Raw genomic sequence first — 16,197 nt, 5'->3', positions numbered from 1 at the left:
TCAGAGGCACATAATATTGAGTGTGTGCATGGATGGGTAAACATTTAAATTCAACAATGCCTTTCCTTATACCTCATTGGTGGTAGTTGAGTTTTATTGAAATTAGTGCTTTTTATAAAATGGTATATAAAATATAGTCCAAAATTTATATTATCACAGCAATCTCTTTTTCTATATGCATATGTTTATGAGAAATATTAGAAATTATGCTTAGCAGATGTTTGCCTAGGAGGTCAGATATTTTATGATAGTGTTTCTATTCTTTGTATTTTTCTGAGTTCTTATAATGATCACATATCATTGAAAGAAAGTTGCTTTCATTTTAGTCTTCAAAAATATCAGCGTATTTCTTTCATCTCTAATATTCTAATATTCTATTGTTTTGTATTATCTTAAAAGAACTTTCCAAAAATTCTTAATTATCATTTGTTTAGAAATGATTTATGTCAAATTTATATTTAAATTTTGATTATATATTTGAATATATTTGATTTACATTCAAATTTAAAATTATTTATATCCACATATTCACAGAAGTTGTTAGGAGCAGACTTTTCAGAGGCTGTTCTGGAAGAAAGATAGTAATAATTAAACTAAACAGTAGGCTACTTCTTTCTGTTTTAACTCAAACTTTTCTACAGATATTGAAACTAAAAGAATATTAAACACACATCACTACTTCACACACCTGAGTCCCTAAAACCTCTTCCTAGGCACATTCTCCAATCCATCACCACCTCTACCTGCTACACCAAGCAAGAACTATACAACGTTATTTCTCTTCATCTCTTAAGATCTCTATTTTCCAGACGACCAAGGTTGCATCATGCTGGTATATAACCAAAATCAATATGGGCTCTGCACATTCCACCTTAGACATTTTTTGCTCCATGAGTCTGAGTTGTTCTGGTGACTGAAAGCCTTAGGTTATTTTAAACTAGAAGGGATTAATGGTGCTCTACACTCCCATGTAAGTAATTACCAGTGGACAAATACTGGTCAGACTGTTGGCATGGGAGTCAGCACTCTTCCTCCCTGTTTCTGTTTCCTTCCACGTAGGGACACATCCATTAGTGTAACATTCTCTGTCCCTCTTCATCCATCCAATAACTCCTCCCTGAAGAGCAGAATGACATGTGATTAGTAAGTTTGGAAGAAAAAACTGGTCACGTAGAAAACCAAGCCTTTTGTTTTCTTGTTCTTCTTGAGACAGGCTATCTGAAGGGAAGCCTTCTGTGCTTGTCCAGAGTAGCTTCTGGCTATGAAAGGAAGAAATGAAGATTTCCCAGTCATTCCATTACTGCTGGCTGAATAAGACTGTCTAACTCTGTGGTTCAATACTAGGAAGCCAAGAGAAGCTACTTTACAAACAAATGATTACAAGCTAATGATTTGTATGTACTACAATTATCACTTTCTTAATCAAGATGATATTTTATCATTTGCCTGATGCTATGTATCTCTCAATTGATTTAGAAACTTTGAAGAGATATGGCATTGCACTTCTCACTACAGTCCATCAAAGAGTGTTGTAAGTAGTAGGATGACATCATAAAATAGTAAAATTTCCAACCCTTAGGGTGTGAGATTCTAAGAAAGAGTGGTTTCAAATTTTTAATTTGCCTCTTAAATCTCTTTAAATGTAGTGTTTTGCATGCTGTAAACGTTAATTCAGATATGTATTTAGTTGATAAATGTTATATTAAGGACAAAGGGAAAATTATTATTGCTATCATTACATTATATTGAACTTCAGAAAAAAGCTTTCTTTTTAAAACACAGTTCTTAAAAATACACTGTTCTTTCTTTCAATTCAAAGATTCACATTCTTTCTTAAGTTGAAATTTCTGACATCATGAGAGTACATCATAATTTGTTAGCATTATTCTTTGTTTCTTAGTAATATTAAAATAATATTCTTATAGTCAACAGAATCTTAGATTTGGTTAAATATGATATAACAACTTAAGAAATCTGTTTTAGACCAGTTTGAAAAAAAGCCAACTTTCAAAATCTTTTTTTCTTAGTATCTATACATGTATAGAAATAAGCCATTTGAAACGTGTTGCTTAAATAAAATCAAAAGAAACTGCTAAAAGATTTTATTTCTCTTTTTTCTGAGATTTTATGTCGAAGAAATAGTCACATCGCTAGGAGTTGAAGACCTCTGAAAATAGGTATGGAAATAAGACTTTGGGATGTCCTGAAACTTCATTTGACCTGGGCTAGTCAGAAGTTGGAGATGCCTAGAAATGCCATGTGGTAAAAGACATCACTGTGCTTTCACAGCAATGTGCAGTTACTGGTCTGCTACCTGACAAACCCAGAAGACAATGGATGTGATGGTGTCAGGGCGAGTCCGGTCTATTTTTACAGCAGACTCCTGCTTTATGCCTGGCAGCACTACACAAAAGTCCACCAGACAGCTTACAAAAATTCCAATCTTCACAAGAGAGCTGGGAATGGCCACAGAGGATTAAGAATATCTTTCTTGCTCTACCAGCGGGATTTGATGGTGTGATATCTCACAGAAAGTTCTCCGCTCCCAGACATGGGTCCCTCAGCTTCCTGCCTCGGAAGCGCAGCAGCAGGCATTGCGGGAAGGTTAAGAGCTTCCCTAAGGATGACCCGTCTAAGCCGGTCCATCTCACAGCCTTCCTGGGATACAAGGCTGGCATGACCCACATCGTGCGGGAAGTCGACAGGCCAGGATCTAAGGTGAACAAGAAGGAGGTGGTGGAGGCTGTAACCATTGTGGAGACGCCACCCATGGTGGTTGTGGGCATTGTGGGCTACGTAGAAACCCCTCCAGGCCTCCGGACCTTCAAGACTGTCTTTGCTGAGCACATCAGTGAGGAATGCAAGAGGCGTTTCTATAAGAACTGGCATAAATCTAAGAAGAAGGCCTTTACCAAGTACTGCAAGAAATGGCAGGATGAGGATGGCAAGAAGCAGCTGGAGAAAGACTTCAGCAGCATGAAGACTTACTGCCAAGTCATCCGTGTCATTGCCCACACCCAGATGCGCCTGCTTCCTCTGCGCCAGAAGAAGGCCCACCTGATGGAGATCCAGGTGAAGGGAGGCACCGTGGCCGAGAAGCTGGACTGGGCCTGCGAGAGGCTCAAGCAGCAGGTACCTGTGAACCAAGTGTTTGGGCAGGATGAGAGGATCGACGTCATCGGGGTGACCAAGGGCAAAGGCTACAAAGGGGTCACCAGTCGTTGGCACACCAAGAAGCTGCCCCGCAAGACCCACCGAGGCCTGCGCAAGGTGGCCTGTATTGGGGCATGGCATCCTGCTCGTGTGGCCTTCTCTGTGGCACGTGCTGGGCAGAAAGGCTACCATCACCACACTGAGATCAATAAGAAGATCTATAAGATTGGCCAGAGGTACCTTTTCAAGGACAGCAAGCTGATCAAGAACAATGCCTCCACTGACTATGACCTGTCTGACAAGAGCATCAACCCTCTGGGTGGCTTTGTCCACCATGTTGAAGTGAACAATGACTTTGTCATGCTGAAAGACTGTGTGGTGGGAACCAAGAAGCGGGTGCTCACCCTCCGCAAGTCCTTGCTGGTGCAGAGGAAGCGGCGGGCTCTGGAGAAGATTGATCTTAAGTTCATTGACACCACCTCCAAGTTTGGCCATGGCCGCTTCCAGACCATGGAAGAGAAGAAAGCATTCATGGGACTACTCAAGAAAGACCGAATTGCAAAAGAAGAAGGAGCTTAATGCCAGGAGCAGATTTTGCAGCTGGTGGGGTCTCAATAAGTTATTTTCCACTGAAAAAAAGAAAAAAAAGAATATCTTTCTTCCCTTTAGCAGACTAAAAATTAAAACTATGACGGTCCACAAGTGGCTCTCACCCTAGACTACTATTGGAAGTAAAGCGCATTTGTTAGGACTTGACACAATGAAAGGATGCTTGCTCCTGCAATAGGGAGAATACTGCGGGCCTCCTTATCTGTGCAACTGTCTTCATATAGTTGAGGTCTTATATGCTTTATGTATATTAAAGATGTTCATCTCCTTTGCTTTTATCTATTAAGAACTTTCCATCAATCACAGTAACTGACATTACACTAAGTTCTGTATTTTAGTTAAAAATAAGGTAGTTACTTCCTTAGGAATGATTTTTGTAGATGCATGTAAGGAAGAATATAAATCCTGGAAAATAGTTTACTGTGCTTTTCTCCTTAAAAAGGGAGCTTCCTTCTCCTCTATATTAAATTGACAATAAAATGGAGAATAACTGGAGAGTAGCTAACTTTAGCAAATTTGTAATGACATTACTTTGCATCACATGCATAAATTGAGATGTAATTCCCTTCAGAATCATTAATAGACTAGATAAAATAATAAATCATGTGTTGTGGAACTGTTTTACTGCAGTTCAATAGTGAGCTAAAGTCACAACCTTGCACACCCATAGCAACTGTATTAACTATAGCAATGCAAAGTCTGAGATATATAATAGTCACTAGGAGTGAATTTGTCTCCTATTTTAAAATTATTTTATTATTTTCATATGTGGATAAATTAACTTCTTAAAATATTCAACTGTGAAAACAAAATAAATACATATTTTAAATACAATAATAGATCTATAAAGTATTTTATAGATGGATCTATAAAGTATTTTAAAATATGTATTTATTTTTGTTTTTAGATTAGGTAGCCATTTACATGCCTTTTAGGTTAAATTACTTAAGGTCATTTAGTCTAAGAAAAAAATAAATGATTGCGGGTTGTAATATGTTAGAAGTAGACGGTCACTTATTTTCAAGCATTAAGTGACATTAAAAATTAGAGTCAATATAACTATAATATCGTCCAAAACATTAACACTTTTCATTAGAACAAAATGTGCTATTTATTCTCAGTTATTCAGCAAAATGTGGTTCTTCATATGTGGATACATTAACTTCTTAAAATATTCAACCGTGAAAATAATGAAGGCCAATCCATTTCCTTAATGGATGAAACCTGGCCCTGTTGCTGAGTGATAGCCACTTTTAAAAGAGACAAAAGTCTCCTTGGCAGTGGCCATCATACAGAGTGTTATTTACACCATGTGAAAGCCATCGCGATACAAGATGGTTAGGTTTTTTTGTAAGAAATTGATTTCACCATAAAAATATCAGTTGTAAAAAAAAAAAAAGGAAAATCTCTGTGAAATGCGACATGAAATTTTCTCACGCTACTGTTTTGCCTCTTCTCCCCTTTAACGATGGTAAATTTTATTTAAGTAAATAATTTATTTAAATTTTAATAAATTTTATTTAAATACAATGAGATAGTAAGTACATACAACAAATTGAATACTCTTACTTTTCAACTCCGAAGTTTTCCTTTGTTATCATCAATATACTATTTTTATCTAAGAGAAAAGTACGTAAATGACATTTAGTGATTTTTTTTAAAACTTCCTGGCAAAGCAGCACAGCTTCTTCACACTCAATGTGGTTGGGAATTTATTATCTTTTGCTCCTCTAATCCCATCCTAGGAAACATATTGTAGAGCATATAAAAATAAAGTCATAGGAAGTACCTATGTAAAATTTTCCTCTTTCTCACTCATGATTTTGAAATCAATACTAGTATTCAAATAGTTTTTCATCATAATCAAATACAATAAACTATATATTATTAATATTCAACCCTTCCATATACACTCAGCAATCCTAAAACTGTAACAGCGCATTAGCTTCCATTCTGGAATTTCTCATCTTCCTGTTTTACTTTGTCATTTAAATGATCTCAGGTAAGAAAAGCTATTTTTAATAAATGGAAAAGAAATGAAATTCTAGGATTAAGTGATATTCACAGGCGACAGTTTCTTGGAGTTTGAAATTTTACCCCTTAAGATTAGATCATGTTCAAGCAACAGTGAAGGCTGATGATATATTGTTATTTATAATTTTGTTAAGCACACATTTGAATTGCTTGCAGTTAGGTAGGTATCCAAAAGTGAGTCATTTAGCAAGTATGTCAGATTCACTTAAGGTTCGGCATCAACTTCTCTACATAGTTTTCATATTTTTCTTTTCTTATAATATAGTGGTGATAGGAATCAATGCTATTTGTCCTCTTAGTTACCCTGCGATCCCTGGATACTCTAGAAATGACAGGGATAACCTGACACGCAGAATCCTAGGAACATTTTTTGACCTCTTGTCATCATGGGTATAGGGAATGCAAAGGACATAAAGTTTTCATATTAGAAAATTATTTTTATGTTCTCTAGTCTGGAAAATGATAGCCATCAAATTAATAGTTATCAATAGATGTTTAGTGTTCCAAACAATTTCTTTCTCAGTCTCTTCTTAACACACTATTCAATACATCTAACCCTATTAATGTTCTAGTGCACCTGAGTATTTCTGGCATCTTTCTATCAAAGTGAGGTAATCGTATTTAAAAATGTGTAAAAGGTAAAGTTTGCATATCTATTTTGTTATCTACTACCATGATCTACAGAAAAAAAAAGAAACCTATAAATATATTTCAAAAATACTTCAGCCATTGTCTAATTTCTTATTGAGAGATAAAACTTTAGTGAAGCATAAAATGGCAGTGAATTTATGGTATAAGAATATGTTCAAGGAAAAACTATCCTATCTTTTCTTAATTCCCTGCCAGGTCATAGATTTTCTGAAGTCAAGATATGTTATTATATTTTAGAATATCCACGATACCTCTGACACCAAAGTGTTGTTAGTGTAGTGGACTCTTGGTGGTTTTTATTCCCTGTCTTTCTACTCCTCCCCACTTCTTCAAAGGCATGTATAAACAAATAATCTTCAGTACAGTATTCTATCTATAAAGGCAATTTATATAGCAATTGACACATCTGCTAGCAATATAGGAGTGTTTTTGTTGTACCACACCCTCTTCAATACTAAGAATTGTCAGGATTTTTCTTTTTTATGTCTCAAATTTTAGTTATTCCAGTGGGTTAGGTTTAATATTATTCTGAATTTCAAAGGTTTATTGACCATTTGGACATTCTCCCATATAAATTGATTTTTAAGTATTTTTGGTATATTTAATTGGACTGTATTTTTTCCCACTGATGTTCAGAATTATTTATATATTCTTAATAGAAGTGTTTTACTGAATATATATATTACAGATCTACTCTGCCACTCTGGCTTTCCTTTTCACTCTTCCAGGAGAATCTATGAACCAAAGTTTTATTTTTAATACATTCTAATGTATGTCTTTTATTTAGTGCTTTTGGTCATAATTAATACATCTTTAATATCTCAAGGTAGCAAAGATACATTCTATGTGCTGCAGAAGCTTTACTGTTTTAACTTTCTAGTTCTGGTTTACAATCCATCTGTAATAGGCATAATTGTAGAGTAAATGTTTATTTTTTCCAATTTTCTTGTTTTTTCTTTTATTCCCATAGAAATTTCCAATTATTTATCACAACAGCATTCATTAAATGGTGCTTTATCCACTATACATACAGTTGTGTCATCCTAGTCACAATTCAGATGACAGTACATGACTGAGAATTTCTGTACAAATGATTCTCTTCCATTGGTTTATTCATCTAATCTTCTGCCAACAACACACTATTTTAGTAATCTTCACACACCATAGTATGTGTTAACATTTTAAAATGTTTTTATTGTCCTTGATTCCAACAACCTCACACTTAATCTAGTGGTTTTTCTGTAGACTGTGTCTATACTTTGTTAAAATCACATTATTTGTGAACAATAACAATTGTCTTTCTGCATTGTCAATTTTCACTATTTATTTTATTTAACTTATTTTACTGGCTAATAGTAGAATGTTTAAAGGTGGAAATAGACTACAACTCTAATCCATTGCTGATATCTAGGAAAATATCTGCAAATATTTAAACATTAACTATGAAGTTGGCTTCAGGCATATTATGATACCATTTGTTAGGATGAGAAAATTTTCTTCAGTTATTAGTTTGGTTAGAGTTTTGGATTTTTTTATTTAAAATGGGCTGAATTTTGTCCAATGCCTTTTCAAAATCTATTGAAATTTTTGTATATATTTTTTCTTTATTCCCTCAAATATTTGAAATAACTCACCAATTTGTAGAGTTTTTTATTTACATAAATATTTTAATGCATTTAAATAATACATGTCTACTAATTTCCTATTGAAATTGATGTTTGCTTTTGAAGATTTATGACATGTAAAAAATTTTATATTTATTAGAAAATGCTTTTATAATATCTTACAATATTTGAATGTTGTAAGATCTGCAGTGGTCTTCCTTTTTTTCTTATTTCTGGTAATTTATTACCTTCAATCTTGTAGAATTTTGCTAGCAGTTTATCACTTTTATACATCTTTTTTTTTTTTTTTTTTTTTTTTGAGAAGGAGTCTCGCTCTGTCACCCAGGCTGGAGTGCAGTGGCCAGATCTCAGCTCACTGCAAACTCCGCCTCCCGGGTTTACGCCATTCTCCTGCCTCAGCCTCCCGAGTAGCTGGGACTACAGGCGCCCGCCACCTCGCCCGGCTAGTTTTTTGTATTTTTTTAGTAGAGACGGGGTTTCACCGTGTTAGCCAGGATGGTCTCGATCTCCTGACCTCGTGATCCGCCCACCTCGGCCTCCCAAAGTGCTGGGATTACAGGCTTGAGCCACCGCGCCCGGCCCACTTTTATACATCTTTTTAAAAGAATTTGCCTTCTAACATTTTTTCTAGTGTCTAAAATCTATTTTTTATTATTTCATATATTCTTTCCTATTTTTCATGATTTTTGTAATGTAATGGATTCTTACATTGGATATTACTTTTATAATTGTTTTTCTTTTCTAACATATACATTTAAAGCTGTACTATTTCTTTAAGTATAAATTTATTTTTATTTCACAAGTTTTGAATATCAAAACTTGATATTCTCTATTAATCAGTTCAAAACAATTTTTCTAATTTTTACTGTGATTTTTATTTTCTTTGACACATATGTTACAAAGAAATGTATTGTTGCGAAACATTTGGGACTATTCTATTTAAATTCTGTCATATGTTTTTTAATGTAATTTCTGTGAAGTTTGAAAATTTACATTGGAAGCCTTCTTACTATTAAACTGAAGCCAGGCGCGGCGGCTCACTACTGTAATCCGAGCACTTTGGAAGACAGAAGCGGGTGGATCCACGAGGTCTGCAGTTCGAGACCAGTCTGGCCAACATGGTGAAACCTACGTCTCTACTAAAAATACAAAAATTAGCCAGGCATGGTGGTGTACGTCTGTAGTCGCAGCTACTCTGGTGGCTGAAACCAAAGAATCGCTTGAACCCGGGAGGCGGAGGTTGCAGGGAGAGGAGATCCTGCCACTGCACTCCACCCTGGGCAACAAAGTGAGACTCCGTCTCAAACAAACAAAAAGTGTTAAAGAGAGACTCTGTCTCAAAAAAAAAGTGTTTGAGACTTGCTTCATGAGCCAGCATCTGGTCAGTTTTAATAAATGTTTTTTGTGCACTTGAAAAGAATGTTTATTTTGCAATTGTGTGCAGTGTTCCATGTAAGTCAATTAGATCAAGTGTATTCATGGTATCATGCAAAACTTGTAATTCTTAATGTTTTTTTTTATCTGTTTGTTCTATGAGCTGTAATAGTAAACTGTTACAATTTTTCTTTGTGATTATAAGTCTGTCAATGTTTCATTTTATTTTATTTGCTTTATGTATTTTAATATATTATTAGAAACATATTTGGCATTTGTATATCTTCCTGGTTTTAGTAACTTTTGGCATTCATTTTGGATTTATCAGTTATATCAGTCTCTGTAAAGAATCTCCTTTTTTTTCTATTATTTTTGAACTGGATGTTTAAATACATATCCATTTTGTACGACACTCAACTAAAAAGCTTCTACATAGCAAAAACCACCACAAATAAAAGAGACAATTTATGGAATGAGACAATATATTTGTAAACCATATATCTAATAAGGGATTAATATCCACATATATAAGAAACTCAAACAACTCAATAGTAAGAAAACAATAATCCAAATAACAGTTGAGCAAAGGACTTGAATAGACATTTCTCAACATAAGACATACAAATGAACAAGTTTATGAAAAAAAAAAAAGTTCAACATACTAGCAATCAGGGAAATGCAAATTGAAACCACAATGAAATATCACCTCTCACCTGTTAGAATGACCATTAACAAAAAGGGAAATGATAAGAGTTTGTCAGGATGTGGAGAAAAGGGAACCGTTGTACTCTGCTGTTGGGCATGTAAATTAGTATGGCCATTACGGAAAACAGTATGGAGATACCTCAAAGCATTAAAAATAGAATTATCATATGATCCACCAATCTCACTACTGGGTATATATGCAAAAGAAATAAAATCAGTACGTGGAAGAGATATCTGCACCCTCACAAACTCACAGGAACAGAGAATACAATGATGTTTGCCAGAGGCTAGGGCTGGGACATGTGGGGAGATATTTGTCAACGAACACAAAATTTCAGTTAAGAGGAATGAGTTCAAGAGATCCGTCATACTTCATGGTGACTACAGTTAAAAACAATACATTGTATATTTGAAAACTGCTAATAGAGTAGATTTTAAGTATTCTTACCACACATAAAAATGCTAAGTATGTAAAGTAATGCATATATTAGGTAACTTGATTTAGCCATTTCACAGTGTATATGTCCATCAAAACATCATGTTGTGAACCATAAATATATGTACAATTGTTACTTGTTAATTAAAAGTTTTTAAAAATAAATATTTACCTATTGTTGTTTCTCATTTTAATATTGAGATCTCCAAGATGTTTATATATTCTAAAAATAAGCCCTTTGTTAGGTGTGTAATATATATTTTTTCAACAATTACTTTATATTACTGTGCTTAAGTACAAATGGAAAGGCACAACCAAAACGTTCTGCTTTATTTCAGAAAATGTTTCCAGTCAATTCCAATGATATGCTGACAAATAACTAAGAACGCCGACATATTTGGGTCCAAACTGAAAGGAAGAATGGGTTCTGCTGCTGCAGTTCATCTCCAGCAATAACACAGAACAATGGCGAGTACAAGCACGGCCAACTCTGGAAGAGAACTGGTGCTGATCGGATGATCGGCTCTCTTTTCTGAAGCTAGAATATCAGGTGAAATAACTGGCTTTAAAAAATGTTTATATATATATGTATATAAACATATATACACACACACGGAAGCAATATAACATAGGGTACATATTATATAATTATATATATAATTTTTCACTGTTCTATGAATTACTTTTCATTAATAAAGTCTTTTAATATGTTGAGTATTTTTTCTTATTGATATATTTGTTTTGTGTAAGAAGTCTTTATATATTTGTTTGAGTGTGTCTTTCTATATACAGTCATTAGTATATACAATTATTTACATATGTGTTTTTTTTTTTTTTTTTTTTTTTTTTTTTTAAGATAGAGTCCCCCTCTATTGCCCAGGCTGGAGTGTAGCGGTACAATCTGGGCTCACTGCAACCTCTGCCTCCCAGGTTCAAGTGACTCTCCTGCCTCAGCCTTCTGAGTAGCTGAGATTACAGGCGCCTGCCATCAGGTCAGCTAATTTTTGTGTTTTTAGTAGAGACAGGGTTTCACCATGTTGGCCAGGCTGGTCTGGAACCCCTGACCTCAGTGATCCACCTGCCTTGGCCTCCCAAAGCGCTGGGATTGCAGGCATAAGTCACTGCACCCAGCCTATATGTATATATTCTATTCTATATAAGGGAGTGTCTATTTCTGGACAAATTTTTCTGTTCCTTATGCCAACTTTTGATGATTTTGATTATTGTAACTATACAGTAAATCTTAACTATGCAGTGCAATGTTCTCTAATTTGCTTTTTAACAATAATTTTGTTTACTTTAAATTATTCTATTTTTTATGTAGTTTTGACTAACAGTGTGTCAAATAGTATGAAGAAGCCTCCTGAAATTTGATTGATCCTATAACAATACTGAGATTTTCAATCCAGGAACATAGTTTTCTATTTATTTAGATATTTTAAAAGTTCTCTCAACATTATTGTATAGTTTAGGTGTATGGGTTTGTATAAACTACACTGCCTATCCTTTAGTATTTTATATTTTGCTGTATTTAAAAATTTTATTTTCCAAATTTTCTTGCTAATATGTAATAAATGCTATTGATTTTATGTATATCTTGCGTTAAAATGTTTTTAAAGTTGTTCCTTATTAGTTCTATTTCTTATTCTTATTATTATTAGTAGTAGTAGTAATAGTAGTAGATGCTGGGTCTCCCACGCTGGCGTGCAGTGGTACAATCACAGCTCAGTGCAGCCTTGACCTGACCTCTTGAGTTCATGATTCTCCCATCTACTTCCTTCTGAATAGCTGGGACTACAGGCGCCCACCACATTTGGCTGATTTTTTAATTTTTTGTAGAGACGAGGTCTCACTGTGTCACCCAGGCTGGTCTCAAACTCTTGGGTTCAAGGAATCTTCCTATCTCAGCCTACTAAAGTGTTGAGATTACAGGCATGAGCCACCGCCTCTGGACTTTTTCTCATAATTTTTTAAGATTTTGTGAATACACTATACTGTCATCCTCAAATAAAGAAAATGTTAATTCTTACTTTCAAATCTCTAAGCTTTGTTGTTATTATTGTCTTATTGCACTGTTCAGGAATTATAGCATGTTGCTGAATAGAAGCAGTGAAAATAAACACATTCGTTATAGTCTTTTTTAAAAAGTAAACATTCAGTATTGTAAATTAAGAATTACCTTAGTAAAGTTGTTTTTATAGTTGTTCTTCATTAGGTTGAGGAAGATCCTATGTATTCCTACTTTGTTAAGACTATTTTGTTAATGGCTTTTGTACTCTGTCAATGATTTTTCTACATCTCCTGAGATTATCACATACATTTTTTCCTATATTCTGATAATCTTGTGAATTACATTAATCAGTCTTTAAATAATTAAATATAAGTCACAAATCCCTGTAGATGTTAATATACTATCGTTTTGTATGTTGCTAAGATGAATATGATTTGCTAATTTAAGAATTTTTACACCCATGTTCATGATGGATGTTATTCTGTAATTTTTACTTCTTTTTCAGTTTCATTTCCTTTTTCCTGTTATTTCTTTGTTAGGTTTCAGAATGGAGAAAATTGTGACTCTCTAAAATGAGTGGGGATGTATTCATTCATTTCATGTTTTTGGAGGAGTTTGTGTTAAATTAGGATTATTTCTACTTACGGTTTTAATAGAATTCACCAATGAAGTCTCTGCTTCTGGAATTGTGCTTGAGGGGAATTTATTAATTATGAAGTCTTTTTTGTCTCTGTGTTGTAGATTTGGTATTATTGGATTTCCAAAAAATCACATTTTCTCTAAGTTGTGAAATATATTGGTTTCAACTATTTTCTGCTTTATTTACCTATCCTACATATGTCTGCAATTATTTTTCTTATTCTCTTTTTTCTACTTATTTTGGCTTTAATTTCCGCTGTTTTTAAGCCTGTGCTGTGGGGTTTTCTGATTTTTGAACTTTATTCTTTTTCTACTGTAAGCATCTCAAGCTCTATATTTATATCCTAGATCTGCCTGGCTGCTTCCTACAAATTTCAGTGTCTAGCACTTTAATTATCATTTTGTGTAAAATATTTTATAATTTATCTAGTAATTTCTTCTTGGATCTACAGGTTATTTAAAAACATAGTGTTTGATTTATATTTTGTATGGTCCTAAATTCAGGTTTGATTAGTAAATAGTTCATGCACATTTGAAAACAATTGTACATTTCACACTTGGAAATAGTATTCCATAAACATCAATGAGATCAAATAAATTGGCAGTCTTGTCTAAGTGTCTTATGTCATTATTGATTTTCTGATTTTTTTCTCTTTCAATTACTCCAAGAGAAGTGTTGAAGTCTCTAACTGTATTTGTGGTCTATTTCTCATCTTTGCTTTCACATTTTGCTTCATGTGTTTCAAAGCTGTGTTGTTATTTGCAGGCACATATAGAACTGTGTGTTTGGGAAATTCTGCCATTTGGAACAATGTGGACGAACCTGAAGGGCATTAGGCTAAGTGAAATAAACCAGGGACATAAAGACAAATACCACACAACCTTGCACATATGTGAACTCTAAAATAACCAAACTCACATAAGCAGAGGGTAGAATGATGGTCTCCAAAGGCTGGAGGAAGCAGAAAATGGGGATCTGTTGGTCAAAGGGTACAAAGTTTCAGTTATGCAAGATGATTAAGTTCTAGAGATCTAATGTACAGCATGTGACTATAGTTAACAATACAGAATTTGTACACTTGAAATTTGCTAAAAGGGTAGATCTCAGGTGTTCTCACCACACACAGAGAATGGTAACTACCTGACGTGATGCATGCTTTAATTACCTTGATTGTGGTGATCATATTGCAAGATATATTTATATCAAAACATCAAGTTGTACACATTAAATATGTACATTTTTTGCCAATCCCACCCCACTCAGCTAAAAACAAACAAAAGAACCACGTGTCTTTATGAGAAAACAACTGTCAACTGTGTTACTATTATGCAGTTTCCCCAAGTGTTTATTTTATTTCATTTTATTTTACTTTATTTTATTTTATTTTTGAGACAGGGTCTCACTGTGTCACCCAGGCTGGAGTGCAGTGGCGTGATTTCAGGTCACTGCAACCTCTGCCTCCCAGATTCAAGTGATTCTTCTGAGTAGCTGGGACTACATGCCTGAGCCACCATGCTCAGATAATTTTTGTATTTTTAGTAGAGACAGGGTTTCACCATGTTGGCCAGGCTGGTCTTGAACTCTGGACCTCAAGTGATACCCTGCCTTGGACTCCCAAAGTACTGGGATTACAGGTATGAGTCACTGCAGCCAGCCTGATTTTTGTTTTTAATCAAGAGTGTGTTGCCTGATGTTAATATAGCTGCACCAGTTTTCTTTGTATTGGCATTTTATACTTTTCCTTATATATTTACTCCGTACCTCTCTCTGTCTTTTTATTTAATGTTAATTTATTGAAAAAAGCATAGAGCTGATTTTTAAAAAATGTACTCTGACAATTTCAGCATTCAATTGATGTATTTAATTCACTTATTTTAAATGGAAAAGTTAACAAAGAAGGTTACTTTCCTGTTGACAATCTGGATATTTATTTTCTATTTGTTTCAACTATTTTTGGTTTCTTCTTCTGTTCTGCTTTGCATTTGGATTTAAGAATGGTAATATTCTACTTTATCTCATCTGTAAATCACTATTTTTGCTTTACTTTTAGTTGTTTATACTGTTTTCTAAATTATGCATTTCCGATACATTCAAATCTATCTTCAAAAGGCATTCTACATTTTGTGTAAGAATCTCAAACAATGTACACTCATTTTCACATCCATTTTTTGTGCTATTACTTTAGATTTTCAGAATTACCTATACTGTAACCTCTATAAAACATCGCTATTATTTTCATTTTAGACATTCTATTATTCTATTATTAAAAATCCATACACTTGCCATCTCTACACTTTTTATCCATTGTATAGTCTGAGTCTATGTTTTGGGTGTATGTGTGTTTGTATGTGTGTATTTGTGTGTGTGAATCTCCTTTACATTTCTTGTGAAAGTTTTCTTGCGGTGAACTTTTAAAATTTCTGTCTATGTGACGATATCAATGACTTGCCTTCATTTTCCAAGCTTTTTAATGTAAATAAATGTTTCTCTTGATATGATATTTTTCTTGATGTAAAATTACAGGTTGATTTTTTGTCTTTCATCTTATCAAGGTGTCATTGCATTGTTTTGTGACACATATTATTTCCTTTTTTTTCCGTTGGCAAATACAATTGTATGCATTCACCATGTGCACCATTTTGTTCTGAAGTGTATATGCATTGTGGAATGACATCAACTATCTAATGAACACATGCATTGTTCACATAGTTATCATTTTTATGGTGAGTATCAGCTCTCCTAGCATTTTTCAGGAACACAATATATTGTTCACTATAGTCACCATGATTTACAATAGATCTCTTGAACATATTTTTCCTATCTAATGGAAATTATATATCCTTGCCAACATCTCCCATATGCTACCCCTCACCACAACCCCACCACTACCATTTTACTCTCTTCTACAAGATCACAGAAACACAAATACCACAAGATCGCACTCATACACAGTATCTAA

General features: G+C 34.0%; 1 pseudogene across 1 annotated transcript; it reads left to right on the top strand.

The window, feature by feature from the left end:
- Positions 1 to 2,499: 2,499 nt before the first annotated feature.
- LOC104666495 lies at positions 2,500 to 3,756 on the top strand (annotated as a pseudogene). The gene has a single exon (XR_004054701.1). The product of XR_004054701.1 is annotated as a 60S ribosomal protein L3 pseudogene (transcript).
- Positions 3,757 to 16,197: the final 12,441 nt, after the last annotated feature.

The sequence above is a fragment of the Rhinopithecus roxellana genome, chromosome 18 (genome assembly GCF_007565055.1).
Source record: "Rhinopithecus roxellana isolate Shanxi Qingling chromosome 18, ASM756505v1, whole genome shotgun sequence".
Classification (NCBI taxonomy): Eukaryota; Metazoa; Chordata; class Mammalia; order Primates; family Cercopithecidae; genus Rhinopithecus; species Rhinopithecus roxellana.
Note: the sequence above shows the minus strand (reverse complement) of the source record. Positions and strands in the feature narration are given on the sequence as shown.